This window comes from Odocoileus virginianus, chromosome X (genome assembly GCF_023699985.2).
Source record: "Odocoileus virginianus isolate 20LAN1187 ecotype Illinois chromosome X, Ovbor_1.2, whole genome shotgun sequence".
In the NCBI taxonomy this organism is placed as follows: domain Eukaryota; kingdom Metazoa; phylum Chordata; class Mammalia; order Artiodactyla; family Cervidae; genus Odocoileus; species Odocoileus virginianus.
This window is the reverse complement of record NC_069708.1, coordinates 53,790,761-53,817,110: the sequence shown is the minus strand read 5'-3', so window position 1 is coordinate 53,817,110 and position 26,350 is coordinate 53,790,761. Positions and strand designations below refer to the sequence as shown.

Here is a 26,350-nt window from a genome sequence, read left to right as displayed (position 1 = left end):
TAAATATTATATGACACAATGGAAAGACTCTCTTGTGAAGTGGTTGACTTTTAGAAATCTTGAAGGATAAGCAGCACTTTAATAGTGACAGTTGGGTTTCATCCCACAAAATGTCCAGATGATCATTTTTTGGGAAGAGGGAGTAAACCTTTATTTATTTATTCTATAATTATTTACTGAGCACACATCATCTGTCTGGTACTGTTCTAGGTGCTGGGAATATAGCCATTTTATAAAATGGAAAAAAAAATTGCTCTCATAGAGCTTACATTTCAATGAGGGAGGAGATAGGCCATTATGAAGATAAATGAGTAAATACGTGATTGTTGTAGTTCAGTTGTTAAGCTGTGTCTGACTCTTTGTGACCTGTAACATGAACTATAGCATGCCAGGCTTCCCTGTGGTTCACTATTTCCCTGAGTTTGCTCAAATCCACGTCCACTGAGTCAGTGATGCCATCCAACCATCTCATCTTCTGTTGCCCCCTTCTCCTCTTGCCCTCAATCTTTCCTAGCATTGGGGTCTTTTCCAATGAGTTGGCTGAAGATAAATGCATAAAATATGTGGCAGAATGTTAAAGCTAAAGAGAAAAAAAAATCAAGGAAGTGGAATATGAAGTGTATGAGTGAAATTTTAGATAAAGAGTCCAGGAAAAGGTTCACCATGAATGTCTTCTCTATAAGATATCAGGGAGCAAAACATGAGGATATATGGGGGAAGAGTGTTTGAAGCAGAGGAAGAGCAACTGTAAAGGCCTTGGAGTGGGAGCATACTTGGGCTATTTGAGGAACAGAATTGAGAACAGTGTATTCAGAGGTGAATGAATATAGATAAGTGGAAGAGAAGAACAGGTAGGAGATGTAACAGAGGTCCTGGGGGAAGGAAACATCTAGGTTGAAGAAGGCCTTGTAGATCCTGGTAAAGCCTTCTTTCCAAAAGAGAAATTGGAAGATGGAGTGTAAAGATCTAACTTATGTTTTAACTAGAACCTTCTAATTGCAATTATTGCAACAGACTAAAGCACCCAGGGGCAGAAATAGACCAGTTAAGAGGCTTTGTAATAATTCTGGTGAGAGATGATTGGTGATTCCAGGTGATAACAGAATAGAGTTGTCAAGATTTTCTCAGGGAGCTAGTGTGGGATATGAGAAAATGAAAAGAATCAACGTTTTTGTAGGACTGAATAACTAGAAGGAGGCTGTTTAGTGTTAGTGAGTTGGGGAAAACTGAAGGAGGCTGGTTAGGGAGGGTGGCAAACATTGGAACTCAGTTTTGGGCATGTGCTCCTTGAGATGCCTATTAAACAGCTAAAGGAAATGTTGTCTAGGCTGTCGATAGATGAGTCTGAATTGGAGGGAGACATTATGCCAGTTGGGCTTCCTTAGTGGCTCAGACGGTAAAGAATCTCCCTGCAATGCGGGAGACCTGGGTTCAATCCCTGGGTCAGGAAAACCCCCTGGAAAACAGAATGGCTGCCCACTCCAGTATTCTTGCCTGGGGAATTCCATGGACAGAGAAGCCTGGCGGGCTACAGTCCATGGGGTTGCAAAGAGTTGGACACGACTGAGTGACTTTCACTTTGTGCTGGTTATATAAGATTGGAAGTGAAGTGAATGAAAGTCGCTCAGCCATGTCCAACTCTGTGACCTCATGGACTATACAGTCCATGGAATTCTCCAGGCTAGAATATTGGAGTGGGTAGCTGTTCCCTTCTCCAGTGGATCTTCCTGACCCAGGGATCAAACCCAGGTCTCCCGCATTGCAGGTAGATTCTTTACCAACTGAGCTATGAAGGAAGCCCATAAGACTGGAAGTCATCAGCAAATAGATTGTATCTAAAACTATTAGGTTGGGTGAGTTTACCTAAGGAATTATTATAAACAGAAAAAAGGAGCAAGTCTGGCAACATGAGAAAACAGGTTACAAAGAGCATACACAGGATAGTCTCTTTTCTTGGAAAAGAATGTTTTAGAAAGAAGAATATATGGACATATACCAAAGTCTTTTCTGGGTACCCAGATTGGTGATTCTCATTTTACCATTTTATGTTTTTTTTTTCATTTTCCCTACATTTTCTTTGATGAAAATGGATTGCTTTTATAACTAGAAAGCAGAGTGGAAAAACAAACACTATTAAGAAGACTTTTATCTAGAATCATTCTCCCATGTCTAAAGTGAAACATTTTATTTGTGTCAACACTTGCACACATTCACATACACATATACCCACAGAGAAAACAGCCTGAAAAAAAAAGGTTATTTAAATTAAAGTATATATTGCCTTTAGATGCTTCTGACTTTTATATAGAGTTCAGTTAATAAAACTCAATAAAAATGTGGTCTGGACAGAAAAGAATGTGAAGACTTAGGGACAGCTCAGACCAACAGTGGGCTTCCCTTATGGCTCAGCTGGTAAAGAATCCACCTGCAATGCAGGGGACCTGGGTTTGGTCCCTGCAGGGTGGGGAAGATCCCCTGGAGAAGGGAAAGGCTACCCACTCCAGTATTCTGTCCTGGAGAATTCCGTAAACTGTATAGTTCATGGGATCGCAAAGAGTCAGACACGACTGAGCGACTTGCTCTCACTTCAGCCGAACAGTACTACATCCAACCAGAATAGACTGAGGCCCTTGGGGCTAAGTCAAAATCACGTCCTTTGGGAAAACAGAATTAATTGAACACTTGTTCTACTCTCTTGTCACATTCTCTTCCCTGAAGGCCTTTTGCCTTCTTCCTCTAGCAGTTCCCATTTAGGGAACAGGTTATCTGTTCATTCAGCAAGCTACTCTTAAATGTTAATAACTTATTTTTGGCCAATTTTTTCACACATGGAAAAGTGTATCATCTTATCATCTTGAGTTTTAAAGTTCAGATACTTCCTATTGTTTTTTTTTTCTTTTGAACAAAGAAACTCTTAACAGTTCCCTTTACATTCTCTGCCTCTTCTCATTTGATTATAATAAGGATCTCCCCACCACATTTTCTGGTGGTGACTCAGACACAGCTTAAAGGGGGCTTTTTTTTTTTCACACTTCTTTTGGAAAAGGGAAAAAAGTCAGTGTTTGCCCTGAGGACAAACAGAAAATATTTTAGCTAAGATGCAGGATGGTTGGTACAGTTATGAGTGATTGAAAAATGAATTGTTATGGAAAAAGACATTTGCATTTTGAGCTGTAGCATTTGCTACTGTGAGTGTTAGCACTTTGTGGAAAGTGTGTACTTGCATGGTAAGATTTTTAAGCATTAAGTTGGGAAATTGGTACAGAAATTTATTTTTGCATATGCCTATCTTTCCATTAAGTAGGAAGTGTAATCCTCTCCCTGACCATCTGTTGCTCTACTTTAATTTTTCCTCTTCTTCCCAAGAGTGCCCTGATCAACTTTAAAATTTCTTGAAATCAATGAGAAATGTTGCTCCCTCCTCTTGATTCCAAAAGTTAGATCAGGATCCCTCCATATTCTATTAATTTTGCTGATTTTCATCTAAGTTAGAATAACAGAGAATGTAATTTGCATTCACTTGCAGTCTCTTCCTCTGACATACATAGCATATGTGTGTGCACATGCACACATGCATACTCACACACACTTTATCTTTACATTTAATTATAAACTACAGAGATTGAATCCCAAGAGGACCCACACATTGTTGGATTTAGATAAACAATTCAATCAACGGTATCAAGTTATGAACTTTTTTCTTAAAACCAGATCTTCTAGAATGAGCACAGTTCTTGGGGTTTTTAAGACCTATGTGTAAACCTTACGTCCACAATGTACTATCTGAGCAACCACTGGCAAACCACTTAAGCATTTATTTAGTGTTACAGCAGTGAAACACTTGTTCTGATGGCAACCAGTATGAGGGCATTAAAGTTAGATCAACTTTGATTCAGATCTATTACTTGGGAAACTTGAGTGAAGTGGCTTATTGTTTTAGACTCTATTTCTTTGCTGATGGTATTAGAATAATACCCTGCATTTTCAGGGATTTTTGTGAAGAATAAACAAGAAAATATTGACAATGAGTCTTGGACCAGTGTTTTGGATACATGGTATATTAAAAAATTTTACCTGTCATTACTCTTGTTGTTGTTCCTCTACTTATTTGTAGTACAAGTATTCTCTTACCTTTGACAACCAGTAAACTTTCACCAAGTCAAGCCAAGCCCACATCAGAAGAGAATAGGTTGGATTTGTGTGTAAGGGTACATTTGGACAATAGTTGTTACTTAAACAAATGAACTGGAAAAAAATTTGAGAGAGAGCTGGAAGGATCTCTTTAATTTGTATAAAAATTTAAAAAATTTTCAGTGAGTAGTAAGAGACTTAGTGATTTAGTCACTAAGTCATGTCTGACTCTTGCGATCCCATGGACTATAGCCTGCCAAGCTCCTCCATTCATGGGATTTTCCAGGCAAGAATACTGGAGTGGGTTGCCATTTCTTCCTCCAGGGGATCTACTGGACCCAGGAATTGAACCCGGGGTCTCCTGCATTGCAGGCGGATTTTTTCTGACTAAGCTACAAGGGAAGCCCATTAAGTTATATTTAACTAAAATATAACCTTTTAGTTATATTTTTCCACTGAGAGAATGAGAGAGAAGTCAGTTAAAATTTTTCTTGGGACAAAAAAAGACATTGTACATCATAAAGATAGTGGTGAATTAATTCTGCTTATACATGGAGCCTGAATATCCCATACTCATTTCCTCATTTTTTTTCCTTTATATTATGTACTATGATCAGATTGGATAGCAGAATGGTTAGTAACCTGAATTTTAGAGCCAGATAGCTTGGGTTAGAAGTCTAACTTTGGTATCTATTAGCTGCATGGCCTTAGGAAAGCCAGTTAAACTCTTTTCTTCATTTGAGAAAACAGAGATGATAATAACATTGCCTGCCACATAAGGTTGTGATGATTAAATGAGTTACTAATCTAAAGTGCTTTGAACAGTGTCTATCACACAGTATGTCCTAGGGTAACATTTATTAAATAAACTTGTGAAAGGTATTTTGAAAAGAGTTGATTTGTAACCTCCACCTAATGTCAGAAGAGATATAATTCATTTTGTCATGCACTCCCATCATCTGAGTAAATAACTTATCTTTTAATTAAATTAGCAGTTTGTAAGAGAGCCTATATATTTAGTGGATTGCCATTTGTGTGTGTGTGTGTGTGTGTAACTAGATTTCCTCCCCTTTCTCATTATAAATATCCAAGGAAGAGTAAATAAGGTCTTTGAGAACACTGAGAAAAACAAAAAAAGCATCAGAAGATCTTTGATTCTTTTAAATTTGACTGGATTTAAAAGAAAAATCAATTTGAGCTTTTGCTTGAACAACTATTAATATGTTAATATTTCTAAAATGCTTTCTTGGTACAAATTCACATATACGGTGGTAAATACCTGTAAATAAAGGCCAATGCCTCCTACTGCACTAGTAGAGTTACTCTGAACACACAAGAAATGCACACAGGGAACCTTCATATATTTTTATAGCTTTTTTTTTTTTTTACATTTTTCCTCTCGGCTCTGTGGAATAACCACATGACTCTCACACGAAAAGTATTTTGGAGATGACTATGCATTTGAATTAATGAAAACAAGGCACTGTACTTTGTTTTGTAAATTGCTGCAGTCCACGTATTGCAAGATCTTGAGTGGAGCTGAAAACTAAAAGTCCTTGCAACAGAGGTATTGATCTTAGAGACCTCCATTCACCCATGATTTGATAAAAATATTTCTCCTGTTTCTGAATGACTATATCCCCTGAAAAATGCTGCCCATTTATGGTACATCATCTTGATGAATTATTTCAAAACTCTATCAAATATCTTGCCAAATATCTACTAACCTACTGAGGTCATTTGGATCCTGATTTTCAGCCAGACATTGTTATCTCCATAATAGCTGGGAAATGCATACAGTAAGAACTGACCCTCTACATTGAAATGGTCATAGAGATTTTGGCTCAGCACTTACTGGTCAGTTAACTGGAAATCAAATTAATACAACATTTTATAACATTTTTATAGTAGTCACTGCAAATAAATCAACATTTCATTAAGAGAAAAGGGGCTAGGGGAAGCAGTTGGCTCAATTTGGCCTACTGAGATGAAGAAAGCAAGCCTTAAAGGACTCCTTCCTAGAAACCAGGGATTCTAAGCCCTGTTTCAAAGGTTAAACGATTGGAGGTAAAGCATAAAAATCCTGTGATCCCCTCGGAACAATTTATGGTCTTCTTTTCCTTCCTTTTTTTCTTTTTAATTCATATCAGAGAGAGAACCATCCCATTCAGATTCTATTTTCAAGGGTTCTTATATACCTTTCCCATCATATGACATCATCATTATTATCATCACGGTTAACATTATGGGACACTTATTATGTACTGTAAAGCACTGTTCTAAGTGCTTTGTGGTACTGGCTAAATTTTACAATCCTATGAGGTAGGTATTACTGTTTATCTCATTGAAGAAGAGAGACACAACATGCCTAAGGCTTCTCAGCTAATAAAACCAAGGTATAGCCTTGGTATAACCAAAATCTTGGTATAGCCAAGGTTCAAGCCTTTGGAATCTGGTTCCAGAATCCATCATGTTAACCATTGTGATATCAACCTCAAGCAAAACATATAAAAAGATGACACTGATTAAGGATTATTTTCAGGCCAACATCCTTTTTTTTTTAACTATTGAAGCTGATTTTACACTGACCCACAGTTGTTTAGATGACATTTATTTATAGTTAACTAACGTTATACATTTGCAAGGTGCATGGCAAGTACTAGCGGTATAGTTTGTTGCCCTGGAACTGATGTGACTGGATTTGTTTTTCCCCCACTACATTTATTTATTTATTTTTCCATTTATTTTTATTAGCAGGAGGCTAATTACTTTACAATATTGTAGTAGTTTTTGCCATACATTGACATGAATCAGCCATGGAGTTACATGTATTCCCCATCCTGAACCCCCCTCCCACCTCCCTCCCCATCCCATCCCTCTGGGTCTTCCCAGTGCACCAGCCCCGAGCACTTGTCTCATGCATCCAACCTGGACTGGTGATCTGTTTCACACTAGATAGTATACATATTTTGATCCTGTTCTCTCAGATCATCCCACCCTCGCCTTCTCCCATAGAGTCCAAAACTCTGTTCTATACATCTGTGTCTCTCTTTCTGTCTTGCATATACGGTTATCATTACCATCTTTCTAAGTTCAACATATATGCATTAGTATACTGTATCGGTGTTTATCTTTCTGGCTTACTTCATTCTGTATAATGGGTTCCAGTTTTATGCATCTCATTAGAATTGATTCAAATGAATTCTTTTTAATGGCTGAGTAATATACCATTGTGTATATGTACCACAGCTTTCTTATTCATTCGTCTGCCCTTCAGCATCTAGGTTGCTTCCATGTCCTGGCTATTATAAACAGTGCTGCGATGAACACTGGAGAAACCGTGTCTCTTTCAGATCTGGTTTCCTCGGTGTGTATGCCCAGGGGTGGGATTGCTAGATCATATGGCAGTTCTATTTCCAGTTTTTTAAGGAATCTCCACGCTATTCTCCATAGTGGAGGTACTAGTTTGCATTCCCACCAACAGTGTAAGAGGGTTCCCTTTTCTCCACACCCTCTCCAGCATTTATTGCTTGTAGACTTTTGGATAGCAGCCATCCTGACTGGCGTTTAATGGTACCTCATTGTGGTTTTGATTTGCATTTCACTGATAATGAGTGATGTTGAGCATCTTTTCATGTTTTTGTTAGCAATCTGTATGTCTTCTTTGGAGAAATGTCTGTTTAGTTCTTTGGCCCATTTTTTAATTGGGTCATTTATTTTTCTGCAATTGAGCTGTAGGTGTTGCTTGTATACATTTAAGATTAACCCTTTGTCTGTTTCTCCATTTGCTATTATTTTCTCCCATTCTGAAGGCTGTCTTTTCACCTTGCTTATAGTTTCCTTTGTTGTGCAAAAGCTTTTAAGTTTCATTAGGTCCCATTTGTTTATTTTTGCTTTTATTTCCAATATTCGGGGAGGTGGGTCATAGAGGATCTTGCTGTGATTTATGTCAGAGAGTATTTTGTCTATGTTCTCCTCTAGGAGTTTTATAGTTTCTGGTCTTACAGTTAGATCTTTAATCCATTTTGAGTTTATTTTTGTGTATGGTGTTAGAAAGTGTTCTCATTTCATTCTTTTACAAGTGGTTGACCAGTTTTCCCAGCACCACTTGTTAAAGAGGTTGTCTTTTTTCCATTGTATATCCTTGCCTCCTTTTTCGAAGATAAGGTGTCCATAGGTACGTGGACTTATCTCTGGGCTTTCTATTTTGTTTCATTGATTTATATTTCTGTCTTTGTGCCAGTACCATACTGCCTTGATGACTGTGGTTTTGTAGTATAGTCTGAAGTCAGGCAGGTTGATTCCTCTAGTTCCATTCTTCTTTCTCAAGATTACTTTGGCTATTCGAGGTTTTTTGTATTTCCACACAAATTGTGAAATTATTTGTCCTAGTTCTGTGAAAAATACCATTGGTAGCTTGATAGGGATTGCATTGAATCTATAGATTGCTTTTGGTAGTATAGCCATTTTGACAATATTGATTCTTCCAATACATGAACACAGTATATTTCTCCATCTGTTTGTGTCCTGTTTGATTTCTTTCATCAGTGATTTATAGTTTTCTATGTAGGTCTTTTGTTTCTTTAGGTAGATATACTCCTAAGTATTTTATTCTTTTTGTTGCAATGGTGAATGGTTTTGTTTCCTTAATTTCTCTTTCTATTTTCTCATTGTTAGTGTATAGGAATGCAAGGGATTTCTGTGTGTTTATTTTATATCCTGCAACTTTCTATATTCATTGATTAGCTCTAGTAATTTTCTGGTAGAGTCTTTAGGGTTTTCTATGTAGAGGATCATGTCATCTGCAAACAGCGAGAGTTTCACTTCTTCTTTTCCTATCTGGATTCCTTTTACTTCTTTTTCTGCCCTGATTGCTGTGGCCAAAACTTCCAACACTATGTTGATTAGTAGTGGTGAAAGTGGGCACCCTTGTCTTGTTCCTGATTTTAGGGGAAATGCTTTCAATTTTTCACCATTGAGGGTAATGCTTGCTGTCGGTTTGTCATATATACCTTTTATTATGTTGAGGTATATTCCTTCTATTCCTGCTTTCTGGAGAGTTTTAATCATAAATGGATGTTGACTTTTGTCAAAGGCTTTTTCTGCATCTATTGAGATAATCATATGGTTTTTATCTTTCAATTTGTTGATGTGGTGTATTACATTGATTGATTTTCAGATATTGAAGAATCCTTGCATTCCTGGAATAAAGCCCACTTGGTCATGTTGTATGATTTTTTTAATGTGTTGTTGGATTCTGTTTGCTAGAATTTTGTTAAGGATTTTGGCATCTATATTCATCAGTCATATTGGCCTGTAGTTTTCTTTTTTGTGGCATCTTTGTCTGGTTTTGGAATTAGGGTGATGGTGGCCTCATAGAATGAGTTTGGAAGTTTAAATTCTTCTGCAAATTTCTGGAAGAGTTTGAGTAAGATAGGTGTTAGCTCTTCTCTAAATTTTTGGTAGAATTCAGCTGTGAAGCCATCTGGTCCTGGGCTTTTGTTTGCTGGAATATTTCTGATTACAGTTTCGATTTCCTTGCTTGTGATGGGTTTGTTAAGATCTTCTATTTCTTCCTGGTTCAGTTTTGGAAAGTTACACTTCTCTAAGAACTTGTCCATTTCTTCCAAGTTGTCCATTTTATTGGCATAGAGCTGCTGGTAGTAGTCTCTTACGATCCTTTGTATTTCAGTGTTGTCTGTTGTGATCTCTTCATTTTCGTTTCTAGTTTTGTTAATTTGGTTCTTCTCCCTTTGTTTCTTAATAAATCTTGCTAATGGTTTGTCAATTTTGTTTATTTTTTCAAAAAACCAGCTTTTAGCTTTGTTGATTTTTGCTATGGTCTCTTTAGTTTCTTTTGCATTTATTTCTGCCCTAATTTTTATTATTTCTTTCCTTCTACTAACCCCGGGGTTCTTCATTTCTTCCTTTTCTAGCTGCTTTAGGTGTAGAGTTAGGTTATTTATTTGACTTCTTTTTTGTTTCTTGAGGTAAGCCTGTAATGCTATGAACCTTCCCCTTAGCACTGCTTTTACAGTGTCCCATAGGTTTTGGGTTATTGTGTTTTCATTTTCATTCATTTCTGTGCATATTTTGATTTCTTATTTGATTTCTTCTATGATTTGTTGGTTATTCCGAAGCGTGTTATTTAGCCTCCATATGTTTGAATGTTTAATAATTTTTTTCCTACAATTGAGTTCAAGATTTATGCATTGTCGTCAGAAAAAATGACTGGAATGATTTTAATTTTTTTGAATTTACCAAGGCTAGATTTATGGCCCAGGATGTGATCTATTCTGGGGAAGGTTCCGTGTGCACTTGAGAAAAAGGTGAAATTGATTGTTTTGGGATGAAATGTCCTATAGATATCAATTAGGTCTAGCTGCTCCATTGTGTCCTTTAAAGTTTGTGTTTCCTTGTTCATTTTCTGTTTAGTTGATCTATCCATAGTTGTGAGTGGGGTATTAAAGTCTCCCACTATTATTGTGTTACTATTAATTTTCCCTTTCATACTCATTAGCATTTGCCTTACATATTGCGGTGCTCCTATGTTGGGTGCATATATATTTATAATTGTTATGTCTTCTTGGATTGATCCTTTGATCATTATGTAGTGTCCTTCTTTGTCTCTTTTCACAGCCTTTATTTTAAAGTCTATTTTATCTGATATAAATATTGTGACTCCTGTTTTCTTTTGGTCTCCGTTTGCATGAAATATTTTTTTTCCAACCCTTCACTTTCAGTCTGTATATGTCCCTTGCTTTGAAATGGGTCTCTTATAGACAGCATATATAGGGGTCTTGTTTGTTAATCCATTTAGCTTTTGGTTGGGGCATTCAACCCATTTACATTTAAGGTGACTATTGATAGGTATGGTCCCGTTGCCATTTACTTTGTTGTTTTGGGTTTGTGTTTATACTATCTTTCTGTGTTTCCTGTCTGGAGAAGATCCTTTAGCATTTGTTGAAGAGCTGGTTTGGTGGTGCTGAATTCTCTCAGCTTTTGCTTCTCTGTAAAGCTTTTGAATTCTCCTTCTTATCTGAATGAGATCCTTGCTGGGTACAGTAATCTGGGTTTTAGGTTCTCTTTCATTACTTTAAGTATATCCTGCCATTCCCTTCTGGCCTGAAGAGTTTCTATTGATAGATCAGCTGTTATCCTCATGGGAATCCCCTTGTGTGTTATTTGTTGTTTCTCCCTTGCTGCTTTTAATATTTAGCCTTTGTGTTTGATCTTTGTTAATTTGATTAATATGTGTCTTAGGATGTTTCTCCTTGGGTTTATCCTGTTTGGGACTCTCTGGATTTCTTAGACTTGTGTGACTATTTCCTTCCCCATTTTAGGGAAGTTTTCAGCTATTATCTCCTCGAGTTTTTCTCATGGCCTTTCTTTTTGTCTTCTTCTGAGACTCCTATGATTCGAATGTTGGGGCATTTCACATTGTCCCAGAGGTCCCTGAGGTTGTCCTCATTTCTTTTGATTCTTTTTTCCTCTCTGCTTCATTTATTTCCACCATTTTATCTTCTACCTCACTTATCCTATCTCTGCCTATGTTATTCTACTGTTGGTTCCCTCCAGAGTGTTTTTGATCTCATTTATTGCATTATCCATATTTAATTGACTCTTTTTTAATTTCTTCTAGGTCCTTGTTAAACATTTCTTGCATCTTCTCAATCCTTGTCTCCAGGCTATTTATCTGTAACTCCATTTTGTTCTCAAGATTTTGGATCATTTTTATTATCATTATTCTAAATTCTTTTTCAGGTAGATTCCCTATCTCCTTCTCTTTTGTTTGGCTTGGTGGGAATTTTTCATATTCCTTTACCTGCTGGATATTTCTCTGCCTTTTCATCTTGTTTACATTGCTGTGTTTGGAGTGGCCTTTCTGTGTTCTGGTGGTCTGTGGTTCCTTTTTATTGTGGAGGTTCTCCCAGTGGGTGGTGTTGGAAGATTGGCTTGTCAAGGTTTCCTGGTTAGGGAATCTTGCATCAGTGTTCTGGTGCATGGAACTGGATTTCTTCTCTCTGTAGTGCAATGGAGTGTCCAGTAGTGCATTTTGAGATGGGTCTATGGTTTGGTGTGACTTTGGGCAGCCTGTATATTGACACTCAGGGCTATGTTCCTGCATTGCTGGAGAATTTGTGTGGTATGTCTTGCTCTGGGACTTCCTGGCTCTTGGATGCTGGTTGGTTTCAGTGTAGGTATGGAGGCTTTTGGATGGTCTCTTATTACTTAATGTTCCCTGTAGTCAGGAGTTTTCTGGTTTTCTCAGGTTTTGGGCTTAAGTCTCCTGCCTCTGGATTTCAGTCTTATTCTTCCAGTAGCCTCAAGCCTTCTCCAACTATACAGCACTGATAATAAAACTTCTAGGTTAATGGTGAAAAGATTCTCCACAGTGAGGGACACCCAGAGAAGTTCACAGAGTTACAAGAAGAGGAGGAGAGGGAGGAGGGAGATAGAGAAGAGCAAGAGGAGAAAAAAGGGGGACTCAAGAGCAGAGAGACAGATCTACACAGTACTCTGTTCCCTAAGTGTTCTCCGTAGCCCAGAATACCCACAGAGGTTCACAGAATTGGATTGAGAAGAGAAGGGGGAGGGAGGAGATAGAGGTGATCTGGGGGAGAAAAAGGAGAGTCAAAAGGGGGAGGGAGTAATCAACACACTCCAGAGTAAAAATGGGTAGTGAATATTGGATTCTTAAATGTCCAAAATTGATATCAAATACTGAAAAACAAAGATTAAAAATCTAGTTTAGAGGTTAGATTCTTTAAAATACAATGTTAAAAACAAAAACAAAAACACATAAAATTTAAGAAATATGTATGAATTTTGCTTTAAAAATACGGTCTTTTTTTTGCAAGGTTATAGTGAAATGAAAATGAAAATTAAGGAATAATAGAGTAATAGAGGACTTTAAAAGAAAGTAAAAGAAAAAAAATTAAATAATAGTAAAAATATATGAAAATGCAAATTAAGGAATAATAGAGGGGTAATAGGGGACTTTAAAAGAAAATAAAAGAAAATGAAAATTAAGGAGTAATAGTGGAGTAATAGGGAATTTTAAAAGAAAATAAAAGAAAAAAGGAAAAAAAAGAAAAAAATTAATTAAAAAATAGTAAAAATATATCTAGCAATTTCTCTGTAGCTGTTGCGGGCAGTGTGGGTTCAGTTCAGTTTCAGATCACTCCTTGTTCCAGCTTACACTTCTCTATAACTATAGACCCCTTCCAGTGTAGTCAGTGTTAACCACAGGTATTTTAATCTGTTGTACCTGTCACTTCTGAAGCGGTTCCCTTTGTTTATTTGGCTTCTGTTTGCAGGTCTCTTCAGTATCTAATTTCCGCCCTCACACAAGTGGGCAGAGGTGGTTTCTTCTTTAGGTTTGCTTGTTCAGCTGTAGGGAGGGTGGGGCACTGCAGACAAATATCACTGGCCTGTGTGGGGAGCACTCACAGTGTTCTGGCCACACTAGGTTTGCCCCCGCTCATGGTGTGTGTGCTTTCCCCATCTACACTGCTCAGGCTCCAGGCTGCTCTATAGGGAGCGGGCCCTGAGTTGCGTGTGGTTCCAGCTTTCAGGTATTCCACAAAAGCTCAGACTCGGTTGGGCCTGCATTTTGTGCCTTCCCCTGCTCAAGCAGCTCAGGCAGCCAGGAGCTTGATGAGTGCATTCTCCTAGGGTGCAGTGTGCCTTATCCCCTCCACGGTCACAGCCTCAGTTTCCATGCATGCCGGTCCAGAGCTGGTCTCTAGCTGCGACCCTCCTGGTGGATGTCAACCATCCAGAATCTCAGGAAGTCTTTGGTTAGAAACTGGAAGCCTGTTTGCAGTTGCGTAGGGGATGCTGTCTCTGGGGCTGAGTTTGCCTCTTTCCCCTCCCCCCTGCCTCCTGCCTCCAGTGGGCAATGGGCCGGTCCACAGCCAACTAGCTCTTCTCTGGAATTGCTCAGTCCTTCCTTTTTTCTGCGAACGGGCCTTCAGTGTGTTCGGTTCGCGGGTTAATTCTCTCTCTCTCTCTTGCTATCCCATAGTTTAAGTTGCTATCTCATGTTAGCTCCCTCCAATTGACCTCAGGGCATTCACGCCCGGTCCTTACCCTAAGCAATACCACCCGCTCCTTTCCGTTCAGCCCCCACTTGCTGGTGGCGGATGCAAGCGTCTGGGGTACTTTTCTGTTGGGAGTTGCTTTTAGGCATGTAATCTGTGGGTTTTATTTATTTTTTTCCCAGTTAGGTTGCCCTCTGAGATTTGAAAACTTCCCCCAGACCCTCCAGTGAGAGGGTTTCTTGGTGTTTGGAAACTTACTCTATTATGACTTCCTTCCCGGGACGGATCTCTGTCCCTAACTATATTGTCTCTCTTTTTATCTTTTATATTTTGTCCTACCTCCTTTCAAAGACAATGGGCTGCTTTTCTGGGGGCCTGATGTCCTCTGCTAGCGATCAGAAGTTGTTTTGTGGAGTTTGCTCAGCGTTCAACTGTTCTTTCAGTGAATTTGTAGGGGAGAAAGTGGTCTCCCCATCCTATTCCTCCTCCATCTTAGCTCCTCCCCCCTGACTGGATGTTAAATCAGTTACCTTGGCAGGTGATCTTTAGATGGAGAATATTAGTTTGCTAGATGTACCCTGACATGTTCTTTTTCCTCCCCAGAATTCATCTAGAAGTTTAGGTAGTATGAGATACATTTTCAGTTTTTTGTTTTTTTTTTTTTTTACTAGTACAGATTACAAAATTAGAACCAGTGGATTTCTGGGGATCATCCATCAGGTACAATATCAGATGCTGATTTGTCACCAACTAGCAGGTTCTTTGGGCTTTCCTGGTGGCTCAGTCATATGGAAATCCGCTTGCAATTCAGGAGATGCAGGTTTGATCCCTGGGTAGGGAAGATCCCCTGGAGAAGGAAATGGCTACCCACTCCAGTATTCTTGCCTAAAGAATCCCATGGACAGAGGAACCTGGCAGGCTACAGTCCATGGGGTCACAGAAGAGTCAGACATGACTTAGCAACTAAACAACAGCAAAAGTAGGCTTTTTGCTTTGCTATTTTAAAACATGAGAGGACTCTAACTTTTTTTCTGTTCAGAGTGTCCCTGGAAGTCAACTCATGTTTTCATCACAATTTCTTATACATGGCATCTTGCCATCATGTCTTTCACTAAAAGGAATATTTTTCTAATGTCTCTACTTTATTTTAGAAACAACCAATTTGATGTTTTCCAACTTTATCTCCAATACTGAAAATACACTTACTTAGGAAAGCATGGATTTCTAATGAAAATGTTGACAGAATCTCATTACTGCTAAAGTTTTTAACAGGCTGCCATTCAGTAAAGTAGTATTTTTGTATCCTATAAACTACCAAACATCTGCTTGCAATGAAAGTATTTAACACCTTTTGCTTTTCTTTTTAGCAAAGCTGAATGCACCTGGGAATAAGTTAAATTTTAGATAACACAGGCAGAAAGTTTGAAACAAGGCATTTTTATTTGAAAATCATTTTGTAAGCATATTGGAAAAGAAAAAGAAAGAAAGTGAAGTTGCCCAGTCGTGTCCAACTCTTTGCTACCCCTTGGACTGTAGCCTACCAGGTTCCTCCGTCCAAGGGATTTTCCAGGCAAGAATACTGGAGTGGGTTGCCATTTCCTTCTCCAGGAGATCTTCCCGACCCACGGATTGAACCCAGGTCTCCTGCATTGTAGGCTGATGCTTTATCGTCTGAGCCACCAGGGAAGTCAAGTGTATTGGAACCACAGCTCAAGTTACAAACACCATTCAACGCAACATGGTGGCAAGATAGCTTTTAATGGCAGAGCCTGCCCTCACTTCTCAGAGCCAGCAATGGGGCTGTGAACTAAAGTTGGTTAATAAGAATAAAGTAAGTGTGTGGCAAAGAAATAGAGTCTGATTAAATCTAAGAGGCAAATTTCGTATTCAAATGGTTCATTTGAATCAGTTCTAATGAGATGGATGAAACTGGAGCCCATTATACAGAGCGAAGTAAGCCAGAAAGATAAAGACCATTACAGTATACTAACACATATATATGGAATTTAGAAAGATGGTAACGATAACCCTATATGCAAAACAGAAAAAGAGACTCAGATGTATAGAACAGACTTGTGGACTCTGGGAGAAGGCGAGGGTGGGATGTTTCGGGAGAACAGCATCGAAACATGTATATTATCTAGGGTGAAACAGATCACCAGCCCAGGTTGGATGCATGAGACAAGTGCTCGGGCCTGGTGCACTGGGAAGACCCAGAGGGATCGGGTGGAGAGGGAGGTGGGAGGGGGGACTGGGATGGGGAATACATGTAAATCCATGGCTAATTCATTTCAATGTATGACAAAAACTACTGCAATGATGTAATTAGCCTCCAACTAATAAAAATAAATGGAAAAAAAATAGAGGCTGGGAGTCAGAATACAAAGCAGACTTCAAAGCCTAGGTAGAAACAGAAGTAGGAATGACAAAAGGAAAGAAAGAAAAACATGTATTATTATTGGAATCAACTAACTTGTCTCCCCGCTTTCATCTCTTTGTTGTCATTGTGCTCATGCTCTGCTGTGTCTGACTCTTTGCGACCCCTTGGACTATAGCCTGCCAGTCTCCTCTGTCCATGGAATTATCCATGCAAGAGTACTAGGGTGGGTTGCCATTTCCTTCTCCAGGGGATCTTCCCAATCCAGGGATCTAACCCATGTTTGTTGCATCTTCTACATTGGCAGATGGTTTCTTTACCATTGAACCACCAAGGAATACCTTTCATGTCTTACCACCTTAACTATTTCCTACAACACAAGAATCCTTCCTGAAGAACATATCAAACAATGCCTCACCCCTACTATATTCAGTGTTTCCTTGTCAGTCAGTCAGTTCAGTCACTCACTCATGTTCGACTCTTTGCGACTCCATGAATTGCAGCACGCCAGGCCTCCCTGTCCATCACAAACTCCCGGAGTTTACTCAAACTCAAGCCCATCGAGTCGGTGATGCCATCCAGCCATCTCATCCTCTGTCGTCCCCTTCTCCTCCTGCCCCCAATCCCTCTCAGCATCAGGGTCTTTTCCAACGAGTCAACTCTTTGCATGAGGTGGCCAAGGTATTGGAGTTTCAGCTTCAGCATCAGTCCTTCCAATGAACACCCAGGACTGATCTCCTTCAGAATGGACTGGTTGGATCTCCTTGTAGTCCAAGGGACTCTCAAGAGTCTTCTCCAACACCACAGTTCAAAAGCATCAATTTTTTGGTGCTCAGCTTTCTTCACAGTCCAACTGTCACATCCATACATGACCAATGGAAAAACCATAGCCTTGACCAGATGGACCTTTGCTGGCAAAGTAATGTCTCTGCTTTTTGAATATGCTATCTAGGTTGGTCATAACTTTCCTTCCAAGGAGTAAGCGTCTTTTAATTTCATGGCTGCAGTCACCATCTGCAATGATTTTGGAGATCAAAGAAATAAAGTCTGACACTGTTTCCACTGTCTCCCCATCTATTTCCCATGAGATGATGGGACCAGATGCCATGATCTTAGTTTTCTGAATACTGAGCTTTAAGCCAACTTTTTCACTCTCCTCTTTCACTTTCATCAAGAGACTTTTTAGTTCCTCTTCACTTTCTGCCATAAGGGTGGTGTCATCTGCATATCTGAGGTTATTGATATTTCTCCCGGCAGTCTTGATTCCAGCTTGTGCTTCTTCCAGCCCAGCGTTTCTCATGATGCACTCTGCATATAAGTTAAATAAGCAGGGTGACAATATACAGCCTTGACGTACTCCTTTTCCTATTTGGAACCAGTCTGTTGGTCCATGTCCAGTTCTAACTGTTGCTTCCTGACCTGCATACAGGTTTCTCAAGAGGCAGGTCAGGTGGTCTGGTATTCCCATCTCCTTCAGAATTTTCCACAGTTTATTGTGATCCCCACAGTCAAAGGCTTTGGCGTAATCAATGAAGCAGAAATAGATGTTTTTCTGGAACTCTCTTGCTTTTTTTATGATCCAGCGGATATTGGCAATTTGATCTCTGGTTCCTCTGCCTTTTCTAAAACCAGCTTGAGCATCTGGAAGTTCTCGGTTCATGCATTGCTGAAGCCTGGCTTGGAGAACTTTAAGCATTACTTTACTAGCATGTGAGATAAGTGCAATTGTGCGGTAGTTTGAGCATTCTTTGGGATTGCCTTTCTTAGTGATTGTAATGAAAACGGACCTTTTCCAGTCCTGTGGACACTGCTGAGTTTTCCAAGTTTGCTGGCATATTGAGTGTAGCACTTTCACAGCATCATCTTTTAGGATTTGAAATAGCTCAACTGGAATTCTATCACCTCCACTAGCTTTGTTCGTAGTGATGCTTTCTAAGGCCCACTTGACTTCACATTCCAGGATATCTGGCTCTAGGTGAGTGATCACACCATTGTGATTATCTGGGTCATGAAGATCTTTTTTGTGTTTCCTTATAGTCTATCATAAAAGGTGTGAGCTTCTTTAAGATTTTTTGTTATCTGAACCCAACCTACTTGCAGCCTTCTTGACTACTATTCCTCTCCTTAGACACCCTATATTCATGCTTGGTGTTTCTAAACTGGGAGTGGTGATATTTGGAGATCTCTTGGGGTATGTGGATTGTCACAGTGAGTGAGGACAATATGGTTGTCTAGCGATCTGAAGCAACAGATGCCAAGCATCATGTACTGAGCAAAGTAGACCCTCACCATTTAAGAACTGCCCCACCAAAAAGGCCAATAGTACCCTTGGCAATAAACTGCAAGTTTCTAGCAAAACTGGACTGTTTGGGGTCTCCAGAAATGACTCATGCTTTCCCAGTAATACACACATGCTTTTGTTTTTCCATCTCCTTCCTATGTTTGCCCCTTTATTCACCTTTGTGTTGTGCTATGCTTAGTCACTGAGTTGTGTCTTACTCTTTGCAGCCATGGACTGCAGACCAAAAGGCTCCTCTGTCCATTGGGATTCTCCAGGCAAGAATAGCAGAGTGGGTTTCCATCCCCTCCAATAGGAGATCTTCCCAACCCACTGATCGAACCCTGGTCTACCGCATTGCAGGCAGATTCCTTACCACCTGAGCCACTAGGGAAACCCAAGAATACCAAAGTGGGTAGCCTATCCCTTCTCCAGGGGAACTTCCCAACCCAAAAATCGAACTAGGGTTTCTGGCATTGCAAGCGGATTCTTTACCAGGTGAACTACCAGGGAAGCCCTATTCACTTTTATTTGTCAAATTCTGAGTAATTTTCAGAGGGTGGCTTTTCCATTGAAGCTTTTCTGGATCTCCACTGAGAAGTAAATTCTACATCCTCCCTCCCAGAGTTGCTGCATGTACTGTGATGTAGTAGGAAAAGTACCAATATGAGAATCAAGAAACCCCAAATTTTGGCCTGGCACTACCACTAACCAAGTGTATAATAAGGAGCTTTAGTTTATTCATCAGTAAAATAAGAAAGTTTAAAAATAAAGGCATTAACTAGACATTTCCTAAGATTTCTTCCATTGCTAACTTTCTGTGGGCCCCTTATCACATATCTCATTTTATTTTTATAACAGACTAGGACATCTTTAGATTTCTCAACATGGATCCTTGCACATCATATTCCTCAAATATCTGTTGAATTTACAGACTTTATTCAGTCCTCTGAGTAAATTAAGAGGACTTTATTCTGCTTGTATGTTGTTGAAGATGGTATAACTTTCTGGTACTTAAATTCCAGGACATGTGCATGTGTTGGTTAAGAAAAAGGCAAGGGCCAGCTTTCTGAAGTCAATAAGACAGGGAAGAACCATGCTGAGTAATTATTTATTTGGGAAATTATTATTATTCCTAAACCTATATAGAAGAGATCACAGACATTTAGTGAATGATAAAGGTTCTGTTAGATTTCCTGTTTTAAGCAATGCATAGAAAAGTCTTCTCTGACAAAATAGCAATAGTTATAATAGATATGTCACATAAGTTTATAATCCTATTGTTTGAAACAGGCTGTTTGTCTTTAAATTAGAAGTTTTATAGGCTTTGAACGTGTTCCGCTGGCACTTGCTTTGATGTCATAGTTCCCTTAGAGATTCTCTAGATTCTCATCCATGCGGTACAGATATGTGTTCACAGCTGTGCGTCTGCATTATGATGTATGGGCATAATGCAAAGTACCTAGTTAGCATAATCTTTCCCATGTGCAGGGTTTTTCTTAAGCCTTTCTAAAGGATTTTCACTAAACCTGAGCATCATGATTTGGTTTCTGTGTGAATCTCAGGACAGCTTGAACTGTTAACTTGGTAAAGCCAATCATAATATCAGCTGATATTTCTCTCCTACCACGACTTGCATTGAAAGATTTGGACACACACTGAGTCATTATTGACCAAAGTTTTTTCATTTCTTTCCTTTCTTCTCTCCCTTCTCGTTTTAAGTCATATAAATGCTTTGCCTAATTGTCATGGCATCCAGGATTATTTTTCACCCGAGGTTGATCACGTACCTTGAGACAAAAAGGGGAGTTGGACTTTGAGCACTTCTTTTTTCTATCGCAGTTTTAATTAATGATCTTTTGAATTCATGAGGCACCTGTTTTCTCCATTTCTACCTATGCCCAGGAAAAACAGCCATCTGCACATTGTAACCCATGTTTTAGAAAGGAAATGCTAGAGTCAGGATTCAGTCTAGGCATTTAGGCTCTCGAGTATATGCTCTTGATCATCAGCCTACACTGGAATAACTGAGATTTGTTGTTGTTGTTGTTGTTATTCAGTCACTCGGTTGTGTCCAACTCTTTGCAACCTCATGAACTGAAGCATGTCAGGCTTCTCTGTTCTTCACCATCTCCCAGAGCTTGCTCAAACTCATGTCCATTGAATTACTGATGCCATCCAACTATCTCATCCTCTGTCATCCCTGTCTCCTCCTGCCTTCAATCTTTCCCAGCATCAGGGTCTTTTCCAGTGAGTCGGCTCTTCACATAAGGTGGCCAAAGTATTGGAGCTTTAGCCTCAGCATCAGTCCCTCCAACGTATATTCAGGATTGACTTCCTGTAGGATTGACTGCTTTGATTTCCTTGCAGTCCAAGGGACTCTCAAGAGTCTTCTCCAGCATCACATTTCAAAAGCATCAGTTCTTTGACACTCAGCTTTCTTTATAGTCCAACTCACACATCCATACATGACTACTGGAAAAACCATAGCTTTGACTAGACAGACCTTTGTTGACAAAGTAATGTCTCTGCTTTTTAATATGCTCTCAAGGTTTGTCATAATTTTTCTTCTAAGGGGCAAGTGTCTTTTAATTTTATGGCTGCAATCACCATCTGCAGTTATTTTAGAGCCCAAGAATGGTGGGCTGTTTCCATTGTTTCCCCATCTTTTCGCCATTAAGTGATGGGACTGGATGCCATGATCTTTGGTATTTGTTTTTAGCCAGCTCTTTCACTCTCCTCTTTCACCTTCATCAAGAGGCTCTTTAGTTCCTCTTCACTTTCTGCCATAAGGATGGTGTCATCTGCATTTTTGAGGTTACTGATATTTCTCCCTGAAAACTTGATTCCAGCTTGTGCTTCATCCAGCTGGCATTTTGCATGATGTACTCTGCATATAAGTTAAATAAGCTGTATCACAATACAAAGCCCTGACATACTCCATTCCCAGTTTTGGACCAGTCAGTTGTTCCATGTCTGGTTTGAGCTGTTGCTTCTTGACCTGCATACAAGTTCCTTAGGAGGCAGGTCAGGTGGGCTGGTATTTCCATCTCTTGAAAACTTTTCCACAGTTTGTTGTGATCCACACAGTCAAAGGCTTTAGCATAGTCAATGAAACAAAAGTACATGTTTTCTGGAATTCTCTAGTTTTCTCTATGATCTAATGGATGTTGGCAATTTGATCTCTGGTTCCTCTGCCTTTTCTAAATCCAGTTTGAACATCTGGAGTTTCTCAGTTCATTACTGTTGAAGTCTAGCTTGGAAAAATTTGAACATTATTTTGCTAGCATGTGAAATGAGAGCAATTGTGTGGTAGATTGAACATTCATTGTCACTGCCTTTCTTTGGGATTGGAATGAAAAATTTTCCAGTCCTTTGGCCACTGCTGAGTTTTCCAAATTTGCTGGCATATTGAGTGTAGCACATTTACAGCATCATCTTTTAGGATTTGAAATAGGTCAGCTGGGATGCCATCACCTCCACTAGCTTTGTTCATAGTGATGCTTCCTAAGGCCTACTTGACTTCAGACTCCAGGATGTCTGGCTCTAGATGAATGATCATACCATTGTGGTTAGCTGATTCATGAAATTATTTTTTGTATAGTTCTTCTGTGTATTATTGCCACCTCTTCTTAATATCTTCTGCTTTTGTTAGCTCTATACTGTTTTTGTCCTTTATTGTGCCCATCTTTGTGTGAAATGTTCTCTTGGTATCTCTAATTTTCTTGAAGAGATCTCTAGTCTTTCCCATTCTATTGTTTTCCTCTATTTCTTTGCATTGTTCAGTTAGGAAGGCTTTCTTATTGCTCCTTGCTATTCCTTGGAACTCTGTATTCAGATGGGTATATCTTTCCCTTCCTCCTTTGCCTTTCACTTCTCTTCTTTCCTCAGCTATTTGTAAGGCCTCTTTAGACAACCATCTTGCCTTTTTGCATTTCTTTTTCTTGGGTGTGGTTTTGATCACCACCTCCTGTACAGTGTTACAAACCTCTATCCATAGTTCTTCAGGCACTCTATCAGATTTTATCCCTTGAGTTTTGGGGGATCCAAAAAGGCAAGACTCTGGTCCTCTCAGTCTGATTTAAACTGCTGTACCCCTACTTTAATCTATTGTGTATAAGTGTGAGTTGTTAGATGAAGAAAGAATTCATTTGCTAACAATGTAGAAAACTACTAACAGATACACACTTCAGGGAGGTCTTAAATCTAGACCTGCTTGGAGGAGAGTGTTGTTGGAAAACTGAATCATGAAAGTAGAGTTTTTATTTATTCATCCTTGCAGGAAACATGTAGAGTATGTACTGAATTGGTTTTAGTTATTTGCAACCTTATGGGTGAGCAGGTAGATAATGGCAAAAGTCTCCTGAATGATAAGGAAGGGCCAAGATAATATTGAAAATGGCAAGGGATGGCTTACATAAAGGACTAAATGGATTTATCATCTCAGTAAGCTGATATTATTGACAGTAAGGCACTTTTTAGGGCCTTGAAGATCAAGGAAGCTTACCCCTCTACTGCTGATGGACTGAATTTCTTGTTCTGTATACCTGCCATCTGTGTCTAGTAAGTTGTGCTTGTTATGTACATCGTTGGGACTCATCATCTCCCTATTTGTATTGGGCATCTTTCTTTTAACCCTGATACTGTTGCATTTCAAGATAAGAGGTGCATGTATATTTTTGAGATTAATCCTTTGTCTGTTGCTTCATTTGCTATTATTTTCTCCCAATCTGAGGGCTGTCTTTTCACCTTACTTGTACTTTCCTTCGTTGTGCAAAAGCTTTTAAGTTTCATTAGGTCCCATTTGTTTATTTTTGCTTTTATTTCCAATATTCTTGGAGGTGGGTCATAGAGGATCCTGCTGTGATTTATGTCAGAGAGTGTTTTGCCTATGTTCTCCTCTAGGAATTTTATAGTTTCTGGTCTTACATTTAGGTCTTTAATCCATTTTGAGTTTATTTTTGTGTATGGTGTTAGAAAGTGTTCTAGTTTCATTCTTTTACAAGTGGTTGACCAGTTTTCCCAGCACCACTTGTTAAAGAGGTTGTCTTTTTTCCATTGTATATCCTTGCCTCCTTTGTCGAAGATAAGGTGACCATAGGTTCGTGGATTTATCTCTGGGCTTTCTATTTTGTTCCATTGATCTATATGTCTGTCTTTGTGCCAGTACCATACTGTCTTGATGACTGTGGCTTTGTAGTATAGTCTGAAGTGAGGCAGGTTGATTCCTCCAGTTCCATTTTTCTTTCTCAAGATTACTTTGGCTATTCGAGGTTTTTTGTATTTCCATACAAATTGTGAAATTATTTGTTCTAGTTCTGTGAAAAATACCATTGGCAACTTGATAGGGATTGCATTGAATCTATAGATTGCTTTGGGTAGAATAGCCATTTTGACAATAGTAATTCTTCCAATCCATGAACACGGTATGTTTCTTCATCTGCTTGTGTCCTCTTTGATTTCTTTCATCAGTGTTTTATAGTTTTCTATGTATAGGTCTTTTTTTCTTCAGGTAGATATACTCCTAAGTATTTTATTCTTTTTGTTGCAATGGTGAATGGTATTGTTTCCTTAATTTCTCTTTCTGTTTTCTCATTGTTAGTGTATAGGAATGCAAGGGATTTCTGTGTGTTAGTTTTATATCCTGCAACTTTACTATATAAAGTTGATAAGCTATGTGATGAGAAGATACCTGTAATTTAAAATGCTGGCTCTAGTGTCAATGCCAAGAAGCAAAGAAGACTTTTGCCAGAGCCAAAAATGCTAGGAGGCCTCATTACAGCTGGAGCACTGTTCTAACCAGAGGAGCCATTATGATTTTCTTGGTCCTTTGACGCCATAGAATTACCATATTTCATCCCATAAAACACAGTCTTCCTTGCTTTTGTATTAATGGTAATTAAGGATTTGGAAAAGATTGTTATACTTTTATTTGTATGGTAAGTTGAATTTCAGTGACTACTGTGGAGATACGAAGTGGGAATGTTGTTTTCCACAATTGTAAGCGTGCAGTTAAGAAGCAAATCAAGAGTCATTTCTTTGAAGGCTGGTTTGATATGATGCTCTGTACAGGTCCCTACTTGTTATACTCAATGAGTGATATGAAAATGCTAAATAAGATAGCCCCAAAGAATAATAGACCTTGGTCATCCTATATTTTAGATAGTAATTTAAATCATCAAGAAGCTTGATGTAACACTCAATCATCTCCAGCCACATCCTCCCACAGCAACTACAGTTTATCAGGTACCCTTTGTCAGGTACCACCATGGACAGAGGTGCCTGGCAGGCTACAGTCCACGGGGATGCAAAGAGTCGGGCATGACTGAGCAACTTTCACTTTTTCACTTTGTCGGATACCATTTATCAAATCATGTAATCATCACAGCAACCTTATTGGACTCTGTTTTGATCTCCACTTTATGGATGGGGAAACTAAGTTTTAGAGGAATTAAATAACTTGCCTATGGTCATACAACCATGTATGGTTCTCTGACAACCATGTATCAGAGCCATGATTCAAAACCAGAGACTCTAACTCCAGAACCTGTGCTTTAACTGTTGTGCCATGCTGCATTCTGTTACAGGGAGGAGTACATTGAGGAGGTCCATGTGTTTGATTACCATCCACAGGAATGATGGAGAAGGAAATGGCAACCCACTCCAGTACTCTTGCCTGGAGAATCCCATGGACAGAGGAGCCTGGTTGGCTACAGTCCATGGGGTCACAAAGAGTCAGACACGACTAAGCGACTTCACTCATCACTCACTCACAGGATGGAAGACTTCTGAAATGTCTCAATAACTCATTTGAAGATTGTCTTGCACTATAAATTTTAATGAAAGTGTTTTCACAGTCACATGTATATGTAGAGCTTCTTGTTTTAAAATTATATGTTTACTTACATATTATTTTTATTTGTCCACACCGGGTCTTAGTTGGGGCATGTGGGATCTAGTTCCCTGACCAGGGATCGAACCTGGGCCCCCTGCATTGGGAATACAGAGTCTTAGCCACTGGACCACCAGGGAAGTCCCTATAGTTTAATCTGTTTTTTAATACCTATGGAACAAGAACAATATTCATGTGGTCACTGCTTCTTTCTACTATGTCTTGAGGTTTTTCCTTGTTGAAAATGCTGCATCCTTGAGGAACGGATCTCCTAAATTTAACTTTTAAACTCAGGCTGTAATCAGTGGATATTTACGCCCAGACACTTTCTGTTTTACCAACTATATCTCCCCTCCAGCAGAGTGTCAGTCCCAGGGATGTTGGGAAAAAGCCCCATAGAGGATGGGCCTGTGTTATTTATCAGTGTATAGGCTTCATAATAAAGTATACATGATAATTGATTCATTCTGCATCAGCCTTTGAGGACAGATGACTCAATTAGCATGTCAAATACTGACTATATCTCTCTCAAAAAATCCTCAAAGGTAATCATTTGTATTTTGTATTAGATAAGGTGTGAGAGCTGTTTTGGTAGTTGTTTATATTTTATTAAAAGTTCTTATTTT

The 26,350-nt window shown here is 39.1% G+C and overlaps 1 protein-coding gene and 1 non-coding gene across 3 annotated transcripts in view; one reads left to right on the top strand and one right to left on the bottom strand.

Annotated features, from left to right (window-relative positions):
• Window positions 1-26,350, top strand: part of IL1RAPL2 (interleukin 1 receptor accessory protein like 2) — a 1,257,588-nt gene that overhangs the window by 229,070 nt on the left and 1,002,168 nt on the right. The window lies entirely within an intron of this gene.
• Window positions 25,792-25,864, bottom strand: TRNAG-CCC (transfer RNA glycine (anticodon CCC)). The gene has a single exon. It is a non-coding gene; the product is annotated as a tRNA-Gly (tRNA).